The sequence below is a fragment of the Mauremys reevesii genome, linkage group 1, assembly GCF_016161935.1.
Source record: "Mauremys reevesii isolate NIE-2019 linkage group 1, ASM1616193v1, whole genome shotgun sequence".
Taxonomy (NCBI): Eukaryota; Metazoa; Chordata; order Testudines; family Geoemydidae; genus Mauremys; species Mauremys reevesii.
Window position 1 is genome coordinate 132,541,126 of NC_052623.1, and position 17,424 is coordinate 132,558,549.

General features: G+C 42.4%; 1 long non-coding RNA gene across 1 annotated transcript in view; it reads right to left on the minus strand.

Annotated features, from left to right (window-relative positions):
* Window positions 1–17,424, minus strand: part of LOC120396115 — a 44,134-nt gene that overhangs the window by 23,762 nt on the left and 2,948 nt on the right. The window contains exon 2 of the long non-coding RNA XR_005592997.1: window positions 13,594–13,693. This is a non-coding gene — a long non-coding RNA (uncharacterized LOC120396115). The remainder of the gene's footprint in view (window positions 1–13,593; window positions 13,694–17,424) is intronic.

A 17,424-nucleotide genomic window follows, 5' to 3' on the forward strand; every position in this document is an offset into this window, starting at 1 on the left:
CCTATGCACATAAACAAACTGTTCTGCATGCCTCCGTTCTCCTCATCTAACTGTACAGGGCAATGAAAAGCAGATAACAACTCTACCTATATTTGTTGTACCACTACCTCTTATAGCAGGAGTAAATTAATGCAAAGTCGATAGCTGTGTCCTGTTAAGTTGGAGGCACCATCACTGCAATGCAACATAAATTTACACATTTACCCGAAGATTCTTCCACGGCATCGAGCTCGTCCGTGCTCAACTGCCAGGACTGATTAGACTGCTGTGGAGTCTCAAACACATCCTGCCTTATGGCACAGTTGGACCCCCAGGTCGTATGTCCCCCATCCTCCTCCTCCACCCTGCTGTTCACACCAGGGGCCTGTGACTCACACTCCTCAGAGGTTTCCCACAGTAGTGGTGGGATCTCCACTGAGGATGGCTCATTGTAAAAGCAGCAAGTCTGTAGCTCAGCACCAGATTGACTGTGGGCCTCCCTGGCCTTCTGTTGTGCCTGCCGTAGCTCCTTGGCTTTCATGCACCACTGCTGCTGGTCCTGCATCCCTCATGGAATGTGCTCATAGATGTTGATATTTCTATGGCTTGTTCAGAGCTGTGCCTGCACAGCCTTTTCTCCCCACAGGCCCAGGAGATCCAATATCTTCTGTCTTCTCCTAGCCAGGGAGTGTCTGGAGTGTGCAGCTGGCACAGTTTGTTGGGCAGCTTCACGCAACACTGGAGAGCTACTAGGTGTGGTCAACAAGCAATCAGGAAAATGCATTTTAAAAACTTGTGGAGCTTCATGGGTAGAGTGTCCTTCTGGTATATTGCCCCCTGGGCTGTGGAGTTCACAACTGTGATCAGAGAGGTCATTGCCAGTTGGGGAAGTGATGTTACCATGTCTGCATAACAGGGCACTTATATCGGCGGGAGACAAATTTAAGTGTAGACACATGCACAACTAGGTTGATGCAAGATGGCTAACATTGACCTAACTTTGTAATGTAGACCAGGCCCACACAGTGTTGTTGTAACTGTGTTGGTTCAAGGATATTAGAGAGACAAGGTGGCGGAGGTAATATCTTTTATTGAACCAGCTTCTGTTGGTGAGAGACAAGCTTTTGAGCTTGCACGGAAGCTGAAGAAGTTACCCAAGGAGGAGCTCTGTGGAAGCTCAAAAGCTTGCCTCTCACCAACTGTCCAATACAAGATATCACCTCGTGCACAGATTATGCAAGACTGTCCTTAACTAATTATGGCCCTCCCATGCTCGTTGCATTAAAACTTGAATAAGTAGTCCTTGAATTATCCGCAGGTGAACTTTCCTCTTTTGCTGGCATATGCATTTAGATCCTAAATATACACCTACATCAGCATCTTTTCTGATCCACTTTATAAGCATCTATTATTGTCATCCATTGCCTTCTTTCAGTTTTGGGATGACGCACACTGGTCAATGTAAGCAGGGGCGGCCATGCCCCCAGACTCCCGCCATTTTGCCCTAGGCAACAGCTTGTTTTGCTGGTGCCTAGAGCTGCCCCTGAATGTAAGGCATCCCCTTGAGATCACTATCAGACAGTAGATAAAACACATCAGCTCTACTGATCATCAGAAATATACACAAGCAATGGGAGGTTATGAAGAAGATAGCTGAAGCTCTGCCAATAAAATAATATTAGGCCTCTTTCTGTATGATTGCCTGGATTAACTTCCAATCAGTCATTAAAACTGGTTACCTTTAACTTGAGTGCAGTCACATTGACAGTATATAAGTAATGCGTAAATTAGGAAAGCCTTCAGTTGTGCTATCCCTGTAAATGAGGCAGGTTATATTTAGCAGCTCCTTTTTCACAATGAGGACCAGAGATTAGGCACTAATATTTCTGTTAGCCATCTCCAGGCCTGTGCATAAGCAAACACACCAGTGAACATGTCACCTTCAACTGTATGACTTCTGTCTAAAATTCACTCGAGGCTCTTTAACAGCATTGGTGATCACCTTTTCTATTATTAGCTAATAATGGGGAAAATAATAAGGTTTCTAATTCAGCAAAGCTGCCATTGACGTCAAAATTTGGCCCAAATTATTTAGATGGCAGATAGTGCTATTTAATTTTAGTGTTAACTACAGTTATTCCTGCTGTGTTTTTACAAACCAAAAAAAAAAAAAGTGAGTTTGTTGCAGAAACTGCACCAAATTACAAAAGACGGGGTAAAGAACAATTCTTTTCAAGCCTCTATGTCTCCATTTTTTCCAAATAGTCAGCCTACTCTCCAGCATCAATCCATGGAATTCATTATCCTAGGAGATTTTTATCTCCCCTCTAAAGTTGTAAGTGATTGCACTTCTGTTGCTTTCCCATTACTATCCTTATATAGGATTACAATTATTCATAGCACTGCTAACCTTGCGAACTAACTATATATACACAAAGCAACTTCAGACACAATGTTACTAAAATCATCATTGCTTCCACATTTGAGAAGCATTAAGCAAAGGGAAGGCAATGATGATCGCTCTTCCATTTGAGAGCTTATGGGGAAACTGTCAAAGTAAAAAGTGGCAACTAGGTACCTAATTCCCAATTACCGGGTACTTTCAATGGCAGTTAGGTGTCCAACTACCATGTATGCCTCTTTGAGTAAACTTTAACAGAAGACACCACTAGCAACTAGGAAAACCAAAAGAGCTTTCAGTTTAGGAGATGTAAGGACCAGATTCTCATTTACGCTAGTCCCTTTGCACAAACTCTGTCAGTATAAATCGACCTACAAGTAGGTGTACATGTAATTTACTTCCACAGCAATTACACTGCCAGAGTGGCCTTAAAAGGGCATTGTTGCTAACCTAGTAAAGATAGCATCACTGCGTGCCCTAGTGTAAACAGCCAGCTGGTTTACAACAGTGTTTTCAGCAATGTGTCAGTTAGACTTCTCCCAGGAAGATAATACAGTGATGAAAACTAGGCAGAAGCCAGTAGGCTGTCTGCATTAGGCCTCCAAATATTGCTAGCATTGGCAATGATGGAGAAGGACTTTTGTGTCGGTGACAATTTGAGCCAATGTTCTTAATACAGAACCCCACTTGTCTACTGGGCCACCATAGATCCATTTGACATTCCCTGGTGGAAGTCTACATGGACTAATACTCCAGAGTGTGTCAAAATGGGGCCTAATGTTCAAAGAGACCCTTTCATTCCAATACTGCTTCCCAAATAACCAGCTGGCTAGCATCATTGTTAGTTCTGTCCACATCCACTGCAACTGCCCTTTTTAATACTGTTGCTGTAATTCCTGCATTGAATTTCTACCTTAATAAATGAAGGCCACTTCTGTTTATAATCCAGATGTTACTGGAGCCTGACAGTACTAAAGTACCTACTAGGTCAGTTGCAAAACTAAAGCTCTTTCCAAACAAAACATGAAAATAGTTGTTCCAAGAGAATGAATAACATATCGATGCTCTAATTTACAACTAGGAGGCTATACACATATTATGTTACAGCACAGCTTGCTGAGATATCTACAGGACATTCACATAGCAACCCTATATTAAAGTCACAGTAAGATTATTTTTTTCTGTATTTTGGGAAATAATACATGTCACAATGTATCGATTTGCAAAATAGCTAAAGAATAATAATATTGTATACTTTATCTTAAAAGAATAGAACACATATTTATAAATACAATATCTACAATTTATGGTATCTTGTTACAAAACTGCTGAACCTATTTAGAATTTTTTTCTGGAAACTGCTTTGTATGGATTCATGGCAAAACTTTATAATGTTGAAGGAGTGATAAAATTCCAAAGCTGAAAATTATATACCTGAGCACCTGTCACACAGCATCTCTCAGACTAAAATCAAGCATGACTAACTTCAGCCAAAAGAGAATTTTTGAGAAAATTATCAGAGACTGAAAATAGTGGTTTATAATGGAAATAAAAACTTTTATGTCAAATTAATGCTAGCACATGATGTTGCAAATACTGTAATAAATTACATTTCACAAGAGTAACTGAGACAAGACATAAGGATATCTTGTATATACCAATTAGTTTGGCTAATATCTAATTTAAAAAATTAGAAAACCAAATCTTTTATTATATTCCTAGTAGAGATCATACTTTACTTTAAACTCCTTGGGCAAGAGTGTCAGTTAGTGTAAATCAATATAGATCCACTGAAGGTAATGGGATGATGCCAATTTACATCAGCTGAGGTGCTAGTCCTTTTGTGATGCATGACCAGAAATGGTTAAGCATCCTGCAGGATAAATGACTCAAATTCAACCTTAAAGACATATGGGTAGATAATGTTTGTGTTTTGTGTATTTACATATATATCAGTAGAGGTCAACAATGTAATTGACCAGTCCCTGTCTATGCTCTATTGTGTTAATTCAGAGATCAAAAGGACATCGGAACATTTAAATGAACTGTAAACATAGGATATCGCTTTATTCATCTCTCTTTGAAATGTAATCATCTACGAATGGTGGAAAATTATCTTATATTAATCTGTGTGAATAATTATCCACAATGCTTAGGAAATGGGTCCACTTCAAAGTCCCAATGAGTGCCTATTGTTCGCCTAAGGACTCCGAGCTGTCACAAGAGGGCCTGAAACTGTATAAAAGACCCCTGGGTCCTGATTCTGTCATTTCAGATCTGTTTGAGGCTTCATGCAGCGGAGTCCTAAACCATAAGGACTGAGATCCCAGTCCTGACTGGACCGCCCTGAATATAAACACTGGACTATAATCTGAACTATTTCTGAAAGAACTCTTTGCATCTACAAAGCTCACCATCTCTGCTATGAAACTGAATCTCAAGATTGTTCTTACATCTGTATGTATACTAATATTTTAACCAATTCTCTCTCCCTTTTTAAATAAATTTTAGTTTAGTTAATATGAATTGGCTGTAAGTGTACTTTTGGGTAAAATCTGGAATATTCATTTTCCTGGGAGGTAATGTGTCCAATCCTTTGGGATTGTTAGAACTTTTGTATATGATGAATAAGATTTTCAATAATCCTCATCATATTTGACTTGGGTATCTGGGTGGAGGCCTGAGGCTTGGTTACTTTAAGGGAACTGTGTTGCTGGTTTCTGGGTAACCAGTGAGGTATTATAGAAGGTGTTTTGTGTGGGCTTGGTAAATCTAAGTATTGGAATATCCACCAGCTTTGGAGATTGTCTGCCCCATTCTTTGCAGTTTACCCTAATTGAGTGACCTCAGTTGGCTCCCCTGGGACTCCGGTCACACCTTTATATAAGTTTCAGATTGTTTCCCTCTTCACAAACACTTATTTCCCCACTGATCAAAGACTTAGAGATCTGTCCTAGTTTTACCATATGCCATTTGTCTTCAACTGCATCCTCAGTGGTGAATTTAAGTCAGCCTCCTAGCCACATACTAATGTTTGTATATCCTAGTTTTAAGTAACCTTAGTTTCTCCAAAAACTGTCTAGAATCTTAACAAATGCAGTTTTTTTTCCCCCACAAAATCAGTTATGTGACTGCTTGTTCAGCATCAAATTGTTCCTCAGAATGCGGATGTGACATTTTGTAATACTTGCAAACTTGCTGGTAGGGAGCAATAAAATGTGCTGTTAGCATATAAAGACATGAGTTTGAATATATCCTTAAAATTACAGTGATTCATCAGTAGAGAGAATATAAATCACTGTGTTTGATGTGATAGGTAAAAGGAGCAATAAAAGAAACCAAGTGTTCTCTCTTCAGTATATTTGTGGTATCTGCAATATCCTTAGATGGTCCATCTCCATATTATACATTTCTTTGCAAGGCCCTACTGGCTACTCCATGTTTTGTTGACTATATCACTACACATTTTTCCATTTCTAAAAATTTACCATAGAGTGAAAAACCGTCCTTATGTCAAGAATCCAGTTTGGATAATTACCTGAAGGAAGGAGACTTATTCTACTGGTCTGTTTTTCATAGATACTCAAGTTGTGCACATGATAGGGCTAGTGTGTCCAAAAGCAATATAAAATGTGTGTGTGCTTTGCAAGTCCTCAGACATTAATATTTCAGGGATTGTAAATAAAATGTCTATAGTGTAGAAATTGTCTAAGGGTTTTTAAATTGAATTCTTTAGAGATTTAAGCATGTAAGGAGCTAAATGCAAAGATACTTTATTGAGCAGCAAGCTGTGCTCGAATTATGGGAAGAGGGGGTATTGGAATGGGGTAGACCTCTTTACTATTTGTACAGGCTGCCTTACTTTTGTCTTTTTCACTGGTGGCAGGAGAAGTTGTGGGGTGTCCCCCTTACTTCTCACCAACATTCCCTGTATATTGTGTGCATGTGAGGTCTCCCAACAAACTTCCATATACTACTCATGTCACTAAACATGCCACTCTCAACTTCTTTTGTCCCTGGTGCAGGCCCTGTGAGGGCCAAGCCAGTGTGTCAGTAACTCCCCTCACTCTCCATTCAGAGCATCCACCCTGACACACACCTCAGTCCTATCCCTGACACCCCAACTGCCCCTATGGGAGTGGGCTTGGCCACAGCAGCATGGTGGCTGCATTGCACAGCAGCTCTCTGTAATGGAACCGATTGCTCTCTCGGATGGGGCTCACCCCTGTCTGGACCCTTCTTCCTCCTGACCTTAGACAGGCCAGTCTTATCTGGGGTGGGAGAAGGGCAAGCCTGGGTGTCAGAATCAGGGCAGCCAATGATCCCAATCCCAACAAGTTCCCTCAGTGATACGTCCCCCCAGGATAACTGTACATCCTACCAAACATTTTACTTTCATGGAGTTAGGATTCAGTGTAAGAATCTTAGATCGGGGGTTTGATTAAGTCAGAGGCATACAGAGGGAATTATCTTAACTCAAGTAGTGCTTACTCAACCAAGTATCCTTATTGAAACCAATGCGAGTAAAAGTTTTTAGGATTGGACTAAGGAACAATAGAATGGAAAAATATTCTGGTGTCACATGGGTGTGAATGAGGGAAGAATTTGTACCAGAATGGGCCAGGTTTTCAAAAGAGAAACAGGAAGTGGCCAGACTCCCATTGAGAAATGATGGGTTCAGAACTCTTCTGAAAAATCTGACCCAGGACTGGAAACTCATTGCCCTCGTTAATGTTGTGTTTTGACATTAAAAATTTGTAAGGCTTGATAAAATGCAGTGAGTAATGTGATTTGGTTTTTGGCTCCTCCCTTGCTGCTGGAGGTATATCAAAATGTACAAAGAATTGCCAGAAAGAAAAAGCCTCCAGATCAAGAAATACTGCAGAAATTAACCACTGACTATAGCTCTGCCTACAGACCAGCATAGGACAGTTTTAACTGTTTATTTTCTAAATTAATTCAGAATAGATTAATTTGAAAAGGACGTACTCCTCTTTAAAATTAGATATGGAAATGTTAAGAGAATAGGAATAATGCCAAGATTAGATTATCAGCTGAATGTTTCCAATGGGCCAGTTCAAGAAGGGAATTCAACTCAAAATTAACTTTAAAAGCTCACTTTAGTTTTCATTCATACAGGATATGACTCTCCTTAGATTGCTGGATTCTGCTCTGAAACATTTTCTAGCCCTCCCGCCCCCATCCCAGTTTTCTTCCCCTAAGTAAATGTAATGGTTTCAGACACAGTATTTAAGTATTTCCACAAGTTCCATAGCATGGCTATAAATCACAAAAATATCACCAATAAACATGCACTATCTCAAAATGTGCTGTCAGAAATTGATATTTGATCATATGAATCTGTTTTCAAAAAGACCTATGAATAACATTATATAGAACTGAAACTTTGCTGATCCCAAAGCCCACTGAAAGTCAGTTGGAGTTTTTTCCATTCATTCCAATAGGGTCTGAATCAGGCCCTGATTGCATTCCTTTTCAGAAGATGGAAGATGTGCTCATAGCAAAATATATATTCATATATGAATTAAAATCAAATCTGTAAGTAATTGTATGGAGTCTGGTAATGCTTAAATTAAAGGAATACTTAAAACTGGAAGAGCCAGCATTTGATCTCCTTTTCCTTCATGTTTGGTGGCAAACTCCAGATAATTCTTTATATACTGGAGCTTTTCCTTTAAAAATAACAGATGTGATAATAAAATTTAAAAAACAAACTGGAGCTCCGGAGTCAACGGGGAGCGCTTTCGGGTATCGATCACTATCCGCCAGACTGGCGGGTAGTGTAGACATACCCTTAGAGAGACACTGGCAACCTGTTAGCTCCAAATGATATATTCTACCTCCACTGTGTTATAATCTTGTGCACAATGTCTATTGTATTCTAAATATCTATTTTCTCCATAATATATACTGCCTCATTGGCAAGAATTTAAACCAATATTCCAAGGGAGCATTAACAAGAACAGTGTTATACCTATCCTTTCAAATCTCTCATTCACAATCACATAGGCACCAACTCTGTGGGTGCTCTGGGGCTGGAGCACCCACGGAGAAAAATTAACAGGTGCTCCGCATCCACCGGCAGCCAAGCTGCCCCCTCCTCGCCTCTGTCTGTTACAGCTCCATTTTTGTTTCTTACAGCTGTCCCCTTACTCCATTTTGTTTTTGTTCTCCTCCTGTGGCCGCCCCTCCCTGGCTGTTAAGTTGTTTACCAGGGCCTCTGCCCTTCTCAAAGGGAGGGCCCCTTTAGTTGTTTAACAAGAGCCATTGCCCTTCTCAAAGGGATGGCCACTTGTGCTAAGTGGGACCACTGCCCTGTTCAAAGGGTTAGTCCTGTTATCACCTTGTTAAACCTGGGCTTGGTGTAGGGTAGGCAATGTCCAGAACTGCAAGACCTAATGTGTTTTTTAAGATCCTGGGCATGAGTCATAGACCTCATGTGCTTTTGAGTCACCTATTGCACAGGACTCTGCCCAGACTTGCCTCTGTGGTTACCTGCAGTTTTTTTCCCTGCCTGTAAGAAGGGGAACCAATCAGAGTCACTGGCGGGAAGCTGCCTGAGTCTGTCTTTATAACCAGACATTTTCTGATCAAACTGCAGAAAGATTCCTGCATTGCTGCCTGGTCTGATCAGCCAGGGGTTCTGGGGGTTCCTTTCTCCGCTCTCGTTTTATTTTTGAGCGTACCCCTGTTTTTAAACTCCCCTTCCACGAACAACGAATTTTGCCTGGAGATCTTCTGATTATTGTGAACGAATTGAGTCCTCTCTGCATCCTCTGATGCTGCTGCTGTGCCTGCTTCTGCCTCTGCTGCTGCCTTGGGGGCTGGTAAGAATCCCTCTGTGAAACTTTCTATACTTTTATTTTATTATTTTAGCTGCTGGCTCTGTCTCCCCAGCACACAGACTCAAGCTAAACCTTGGTCTGTGTCTTAAAACCTCTCTTAAAGCTCTGCTTCTGTGGGCTTTGCCTCGGGCTCACTGCTTTCAGCTGTATCCACTGCTGCAGCCACTATCCCTTAGCTTCCTTGGGGGCTGCCTTGGGAGCTGTATTCTGGGCACATACCACTCTGCCCTCTGTAACTTCCCCATAGCATAAGGTGCACCATAGGTTTTGTTTTTTCTTTCTTAGTTTGATAAGTCATAGTTTGTTAAGATTGTAAAGCTTGTAAGTCTCACCTGCCTTGCTATCAGGGGCGGCAGTGCCGCGAGGATGCTGCGGGAGGGCGACCCGGCGCCTGCCCGCATGGACGATGACGGGCATGCGCAAGCCAGCGGAGCCGCCCGCAGCCCGCCCGCCCCGTCCCGCGCGCGCCGCGCCTCCAGCTCCCCCGCTGCCGCGCGAGGGCTCCTCCCTCAGTCATGGCGGCAGGTCCGTCCGCTCGTCCGGGGGCTGGACTGCCTGGAGCTCAGCCAAGGCGGAAGCGGGGGGAGGGACCGCGCGACGAGGAAGAGGCGGCGGCGCAGCACACGCCTGGGGCTGGGGCAAAAATTTAGAGCCGCCCCTGCTTGCTATAGTTCATTGTTTTGTTGCTCCATATAGCTGCTTGTTATAGTTTGCTTAGAATTTTGATATTTGTTGTTTTGCCTAGTCTTTGATTAAGATAGATTTAAAAAGCCATTGCCTGGTTGTATTCTGTATCTGTTTTGTTACTTTGTATAAGCTGCTTGTCATTTTATATAAGTTGTTTAGCAGATAGATAAGGTTTTTGCTGCTTTTTCCCCCACGTCTGCATCACCCTCTGAACTTCCCAAACCCCTTGCTGCTTAAACTTACAGCCTGTTTGTTCTCTGTGTCTTCCTAGCCTGCTTGTTCTCTGTGTGTCTGTGTGTCTGCTCCTACTGCCAAACCTCAATTGTATTGCTGAAGTCTAGCACAAAACCCCATTGGTTACTTTTTCCTCTCTGATACACCTCACATTCTACATTTACACCCCACTGTGACACATTTTACCTAAAATTGTTTATTTAACATATTTTTCCATAACTGTTAGTTGGTTATATGCTGCTGTGACACACCTTTTTACATAGAAATTGTTAGCTACCTGTTACTTTTATACTTCAGTGTTAATTGTTTACCAACTGCATTGTACCCCACTATTGAAACCCCCTATACTGTTCACCAAAAGAAACCCCTCCCCAATTGTCTACCTTAACAAACCCCATTCCCCTCACTATTGAATTTTCCCTGTTTTTGCATTTTCTTAATAAAGTTTATTTTGCACTCCACCAGTGCAGTAATTGTCCCCCAAGATCCCCTACCTGGTGGCAGCGACAGCCTCCTTCTTCCCCCCGCCCCCGAGTGTGTCATGTCCCCATTCCTTCCCCTCCCTCCGAGTGCTTCCCACACCCCTGCCACCTAACAGCTGTTTGGCGGTGCTTAGGACTTTCTGGCAGGGACGGGGAGGAGCGGGGATGCAGCACGCTCAGGGGAGGAGGAGGAGAAGAGGCAGGGCAGGGGCGGGGACTCGGGGGGAGGGGCTGGAGGGGGGACAGGAAGGGATGGGTCTGGGGTGAGAAAAGGCAGGGTTGGCGGGGACTTTGGGGAAGGAGTAGAATGGGGTTGGGGCGAGGGCAGTGCAGGGGTGGGAAGAAGTGGGTGGGATGAGGCGGGGGGGGGGGGGTCGAGCACCGACCGGGCAGAGGGGAAGTCAGCACCTATGCACAGTCAACAAGGAACTAACCAATTCCTCAAAATATATTCAGATTTTCACCTAGATCTGTACTATTTTTCAGCAAGTGGCACAGTATTTTAATTTTTTGTTCAATGTTTAGCATGTCAACAAGTATATATGGGCCAGCTTGTCCCTTTCTGTGCTATAACACGTGGGAGGGGATTAAAGTGGATAAAACCCCTGTGAAGATCCCATCACAGAGTTCCTCCCCAATTGTTCTGTCAAGGGGTGGGTTTGTCCTCCCCAGGAAATGGGCAAGCTGTGGGGCTTGCCTCCAAGGCTGAAGGAGCCCCAGAAATCCTCAATCTTCAGGCTAATCTCTGCTGTGCTAAAGGAGAAAATATATATCCACTAGTGTCTTTAGTATCTATCCATCCATCGCCCATCAAGGTACTCTTATGTACTCTTCCTGCCCCCCAGCCGGGCCAACCCACATCCTCTTACCATAAGTAGATCTTAACCCTATGAAAAGCCACACACAAGCCTCAGGAAGGTTGAAGATGGTGTGCAAAAGTAGCTGATCTCCCTACTTTTCTTTCTATACAAGAAGGATAAGATCTGAATGTGAATGAACTTGGTAGCAACCTGCATGGAACTTGGAGGGAGGAGCACATGTTGCAGGAAGGAAGAGTTTAATTTTAGAAACATGGAGTCCTCTCATCTTATTACCCAACATGTAATATGTCAGACATGCTCAGATAGAAAAGGAGCTCCTGGCTGTGCTATTTAGAATTAAACGAGTCCATAGGTTCACTGCTGGGCACAAGATGGATGTGTAGTCTGATCACAAGCCATTAGAAAGCATCATAAAGAAACCTCTGCTGAGTGCACCTAAATTACTAAAATGCATATTGAGACTATAGAACTGTTAGATACTGCCCAGGAGGCTAAAATATCATCACATCTTAGATGGGAGGCTCAAAGCAATCTAATAAAGTACCAAACAGGTGGGATTATACAGGAAGTATATCTGTTGCAACTCCAAAGTTAGCCATATCATAAGGACCAAGTGTCACAGAAGGTTACCCCTACTACCAGGTAAGGGATGTGCTGTGTGTGCAAGATGTGGTTTTATTTAAATCAGACCTAGCTGTAATCTCATCAGATTTAAAAGCTGACATGAGATGGATTTGTGCTTCACACCTGGGGATAGAGACATGCCTGGGTCCATAGGCGCCAACTCTATGGGTGCTCCGGGGCTGGAGCACCCACAGGGAAAATTAGTAGGTGCTCAGCAGCCACTGGCAGCCAAGCTCCCCTCGCCCCCTGCCCCACTCTTTCCTCCCTTGAGCGTGCCGCGTTCCTGCTCCTCTGCTTACTTCCCAGCACTTCCCTCCTCACTGCCGCCAAACAGCTGTTTGGCAGTGTTAGCACACTCTGGGAGGGAGGGAGAAGAGCGGGAATGTGGCGCGCTCAAGGGAGGATGCCGGGAAGAGGCGGGGCCGGGGCAGGGATTTGGGGAAGGATTTGGAATGGGGGCAGGGAGGGGGTGGAGTTGGGGTGGGGACTTTGGGAAAAGGGTTGGAATGGGGGTGGGTCAGGGGTGGGAAGAGGCAGGCCAGAGGAGGATCCTCATGGAAGGGGTGGAGTGGGGGCAGGGCTTGGGGCAGAGGGGGGTCGAGCACCCATAGGAAAGAGGGGAAGTCAGTGCCTATATCTGGGTGTGTATCTACTGGCCAGGCATGAATGTCCAACTGAGAATGTGCATGGAACTGCATGAGATATGCAACTGAAGGCACATTTTTCAAGGCATTCTATGCTTGGACACTGGGCCACAATACATTGCAACAGAATTCAAAAAATTCAGTGCCAAATGCTAATTTGAATACATGGTGTTTTCCTACAATACAATGGGAAGGCAGAGTCAGCAGTAAAGATAGCCAAGAGACTGATGGCCTAGACAAAATAGACAAGAAGTGATCCTTATCTGGCAATGTTGAGCCATCATAATACATCCTTCCAGGGACTAGGTAGTAGCCCATCACAGGGATTGATGAGTCAGTGTGACTTTATCCATAGTACAATCTGGATGGGCTTCCAACCTGGGGGCCTTTTACACTGCTTTGGTGTGAATACAACCACTCTTGGCCTGTTCACACACAGCCTCTACCATGCAAAATGATATGAGTGCTCTAGCCAGTCATTCCTGATTTATATAGCAGAGTGACACCAGCAAATTCCCAGTCCCAGACTTGTTCCCAGAAATGTGTGTCTTGTACTGCCCAGTAGCCTCCTGGACAATACAATCTCATAGAAAGTCCATGATTTCATTAACAGAAAATAATATGCACAAACACTGTTATCTCAAATGGAGGTTCCAAAACCCTTCAATCCAAACACAACCCAGTTTAGCTAAAACAATAAAACAAGTTTATTAACTACAGAAAGATAGATGTTAAGTGATTACAAGTAATAAGGCATAAAAGTCAGAATTGGTTACAAAGAAATCAAAGGTAAAACACAAACTACTACCTAACTTAACAAGCTAAATGAATTTAAAGCAAAACGATTTTTCTTACCACATGCTTACAGTAGTCTGGCTGAATTCCTTCAGTCAGGACCCTTCCCTAATTCAATGATGCTTCCTTATTCTTTCAAACATTGGTGCCATGAGTAGAGCTGAGGAGAGAGAGGTGATTTAGGGGTCTCTGTTATTAAGTTTTATATCTTTTCCTCCTCTTTGAGAATCATCTCCAGATGGGGTTTAGGTGACAGCCAGTCTGTTTACATTGGGAACCTCCAGGTGTTCCATTACCAAGATGAAAATTTCTCACTCACACCCTTCTTCCTGCCAAAGAATGGCTGCTTAATCAGGTGATAGTGCATTTCATTTTTTTGATACCAGGCTGAGGCAGCAGTGTGCCTTTTGTCTCTGAGGAACCGGTTTGTACCTGCTTGGAGCATGTCTCATTAAAGTCAAACAGTAGAATTTTCTCACTTTACATACAGTGTTGGCACACATATTTTACCAGGACAATAATGTTCAGCATACTTTGTACAAAATTTATCATAGTCCTGTAAAAAGGGTGAACATAAGGGTACAGACTGTCACAGTCAGAAAACCAAAACTCTGTTTCCCAGGAGAGTAGTCAGCAGCAGCCCAGCAGAGAAATGAGAAACAGGACACAGGAATGGTTCAGAGAATACCAATCTAAGCAGGCAGCCTGCTTTAACAAAGGAGCCAAGGACCTGAGGCCACTACATACAAGTGAGCAGACATGGGTCCAACTATTACACAGACCCACAATGAAATAGCAAAAGGCAACAGTCCAAGCTGAGGTGTGGTACATGCACACGAAGTAGCTACAGACTAGTACAGTGGTGGAGTCAAAACCGAAGATAACTGCAGAGTAGAGGCAGAAAACTGGCACATCTTGTCCCACAGAGCTAAGGCCAAGATTTAGAAAGAGCCTCAGCCATCAGCTGGTCTGACATGAGTCAGAAACAAAATATATGAACAATGCAGGGGACCAACAGGATGCCATCCAATTGAATGAAAGCAGCAACAGAGTGAAAACAAGTCCCTCACCAACAGTGATAACAAGCAAGAAGACCAGCACACTTGAAGGACTATAAGCCCCAAAAGGCTGCAATGAGATGGTGGTAAAGGCAATGGCCCATCTTTTTAAATGTATGTAGGCATTGCTGTACTCAGCATTGCAATGCCTAAATGATTTAGGAACCTAAATCTCATTTTCAAAAGAGATATAGACAGAAGCCATTACCCTATTTACAGTCAATGGGATTTAGACTCCTTAAGTTCCTAAATTACTTTTGCAAATATGATTTAGGCTCCTAAATCAGTTAGGTGTTGCAGTGTTGAGTGCAATGACATCTAAATACCTTTAAAAATCTGGGCCCATGTCCCTAGGGTGGGCTATGTACCAGTAACATCTGGCCCCAGCAAGTCAGGAAATGCTTGCACAAAAGATACAATAACAAAAAATGTTAAAAGGAAAGACATCACAACCTGCATGGCTCTTGAAGGAATGAGTACAGATTGTGAGAGAGAAGAGTTTGGAGGAGGCACCAGGAAGCTAGTCTGTGTGCACATGCCTAGAATGTTAGCTGCTGTTGCAGCACTTCTATAAATAGCTCTCTTAGGAAACAGCCACTTCAATTTTAGAATCATGGAGTCCTCTAATGTTACTACTCAGCACAAGATAGTTGAAACAATCCCCTCAGTATGTTCTTTTGGGGCAATTATGCAGTCTCTTTGTTTATTTATTTACAGCAAAGTGACATTTTGATCAAGTCACAAAACAATTGAATTCAGAAGCGAGAATCTTTAAAACTGAAGGAGTCCATGCTATATCACAGAATTTCTCAAAGCAACACCTCACATCAGTCACTGAGAAAAGCCTCATATTGGAAAAGACAAAACTGGTGAAAATTTGTTTTGAAAATGTAATATATCTTAAAATAAATTAAATTTGTTTACTCAATAAGATCTAGGTACATAATTCAGAAATGCTAGGGCTACAGAGAATTCCGTTAGTTTGCTGCCAAGTAACACCTGGTCCTAAGAAAGAACCTTTTGTTTTAACATTGCTCTGTGAAAGTTTATTCTTATCCAGGTTAATTTTCTGAACAGATTAGAGCACAGATTAATTTAAGAACCAGAAAAAAAAACACGACATAACTGAGAATAGTAATGTAAACAGACCCACAGAAATCAAAGTAAAATTAGCTCATAACTGTAGAGAAAGTAACAATTTATATACATTCACATTTTATTATGTTATATTAAAACAATTCTAGAATCTGGCCAGAAGGCCAGGTATGAGGTTTGATGACCTCCTGGACACAAAGAAAGAAAGAAAGAAAGAAAGAAAGAAAGAAAGAAAGAAAAAGAAAATATATATTTTCAAAGTATCCAAAAGGAATATTTGCCAAGATTAACCTAACCAGCCACCGAATGTATAAGACTGTTATAAGAATGAATAGCTACTGTTACAGACCACTTATATGCAGTAATAGCGCATTGTCTTGGGAGAGGCAGTACTATTATTAATTATTATTTATTATTATTATTACAGATTATTTTGTAATCATAAATCTTTTTGTCATGCAGTTTATTTGTGTACTTTAGATTCACAGTAAGCAACAAAAACATATTTATCTAGACTATAGCTGTTATTGAGGGGCAGGACAGGAATTTATCTACAGTACATAATGTTAAAATGTATCAAATTTTAACAGATACTGAATGTCAAAAGGGTGCTCCGTGCTTGCAAAATCACAGTAGTGACTCTTTCCTGAAAACCAGTAGCTCTTTGAGGATATGGGATAGTGCCAGATGTTAAAACTTCACTTAGAATCTCTGGAGTCGGAAAAGCAATTAGACTTTATCCCTCATCTCTTCTGTTCCAGAATCTCATTACCAGAGTTTACAGAAAAGTTTGTGCTGTAAATATTACAGGTGCTATTTTTTTAAAAGGTTATATTTAAGTAGATAGTTTTCTGGAGATGGTGGAATGTTGTTGTAATACATACATACAATACAGAATGGAAAACTATAATAATATTTCTTCTATGCCTCTGGCTCAGGGCTGGTCTACGCTGCGGGGGGATCGATCTAAGATATGCAACTTCAGCTACGTAGCTGAAGTCGAAGTATCTTGGATCGAATTACCTCTCATCCTCACGGCGCGGGATCAACATCCACGGCTCCCCCTGTCGACTCCGCTACCACGATTCGCGCTGGTGGAGTTCCGGAGTCAACGGGAGCGCTTTCGGGGATCGATATATCACGTCTAGATGAGACGCGATATATCGATCCCCGAGAAATCGATCGCTACCCGCCAATATGGCAGGTAGCCTAGATGTACCCTTAGTTGTTGATATTAGCTAATATTTTCTAGACTTTTTAGTGGCATTGCCTCAAAAATCTCTCCAGCTCCTTGATCCTACAGACACTTATACATGTGCTTAACTTTACCCAAGTGATCCATTCCATTGGCTTCAATGGTGTTACGTTGTAATTATTCCAGAGCCCTGAGACTTGCTTCCCCACCCCCATCTTCTTGGCTGTCACCCCCATCTCCTTGGCTGAGCAAGTGAGACACCGTCCTTCTGGGCGTGGAAATTAACTGAGCCACAATAACGGGATTCAGAACTCACAAAGCAGCAGTGTCAGAATAGTTCCTTATGTGCTGCTGTTCTCCATGTGATTCTGTGTGATATATGTTTAACAGTTGGGGGTAGCCATCATTACAGAATTTCTAACTAGACATAGGGTTATAGAAAGTGTTACATTTGTCCCCTGCTTTGTGTTTCTGATGCATCTGAGACAGCGAGAGGTTAGTGAATTGATCACTGGCATGTGGATGAGATATGGTAATTTTCCA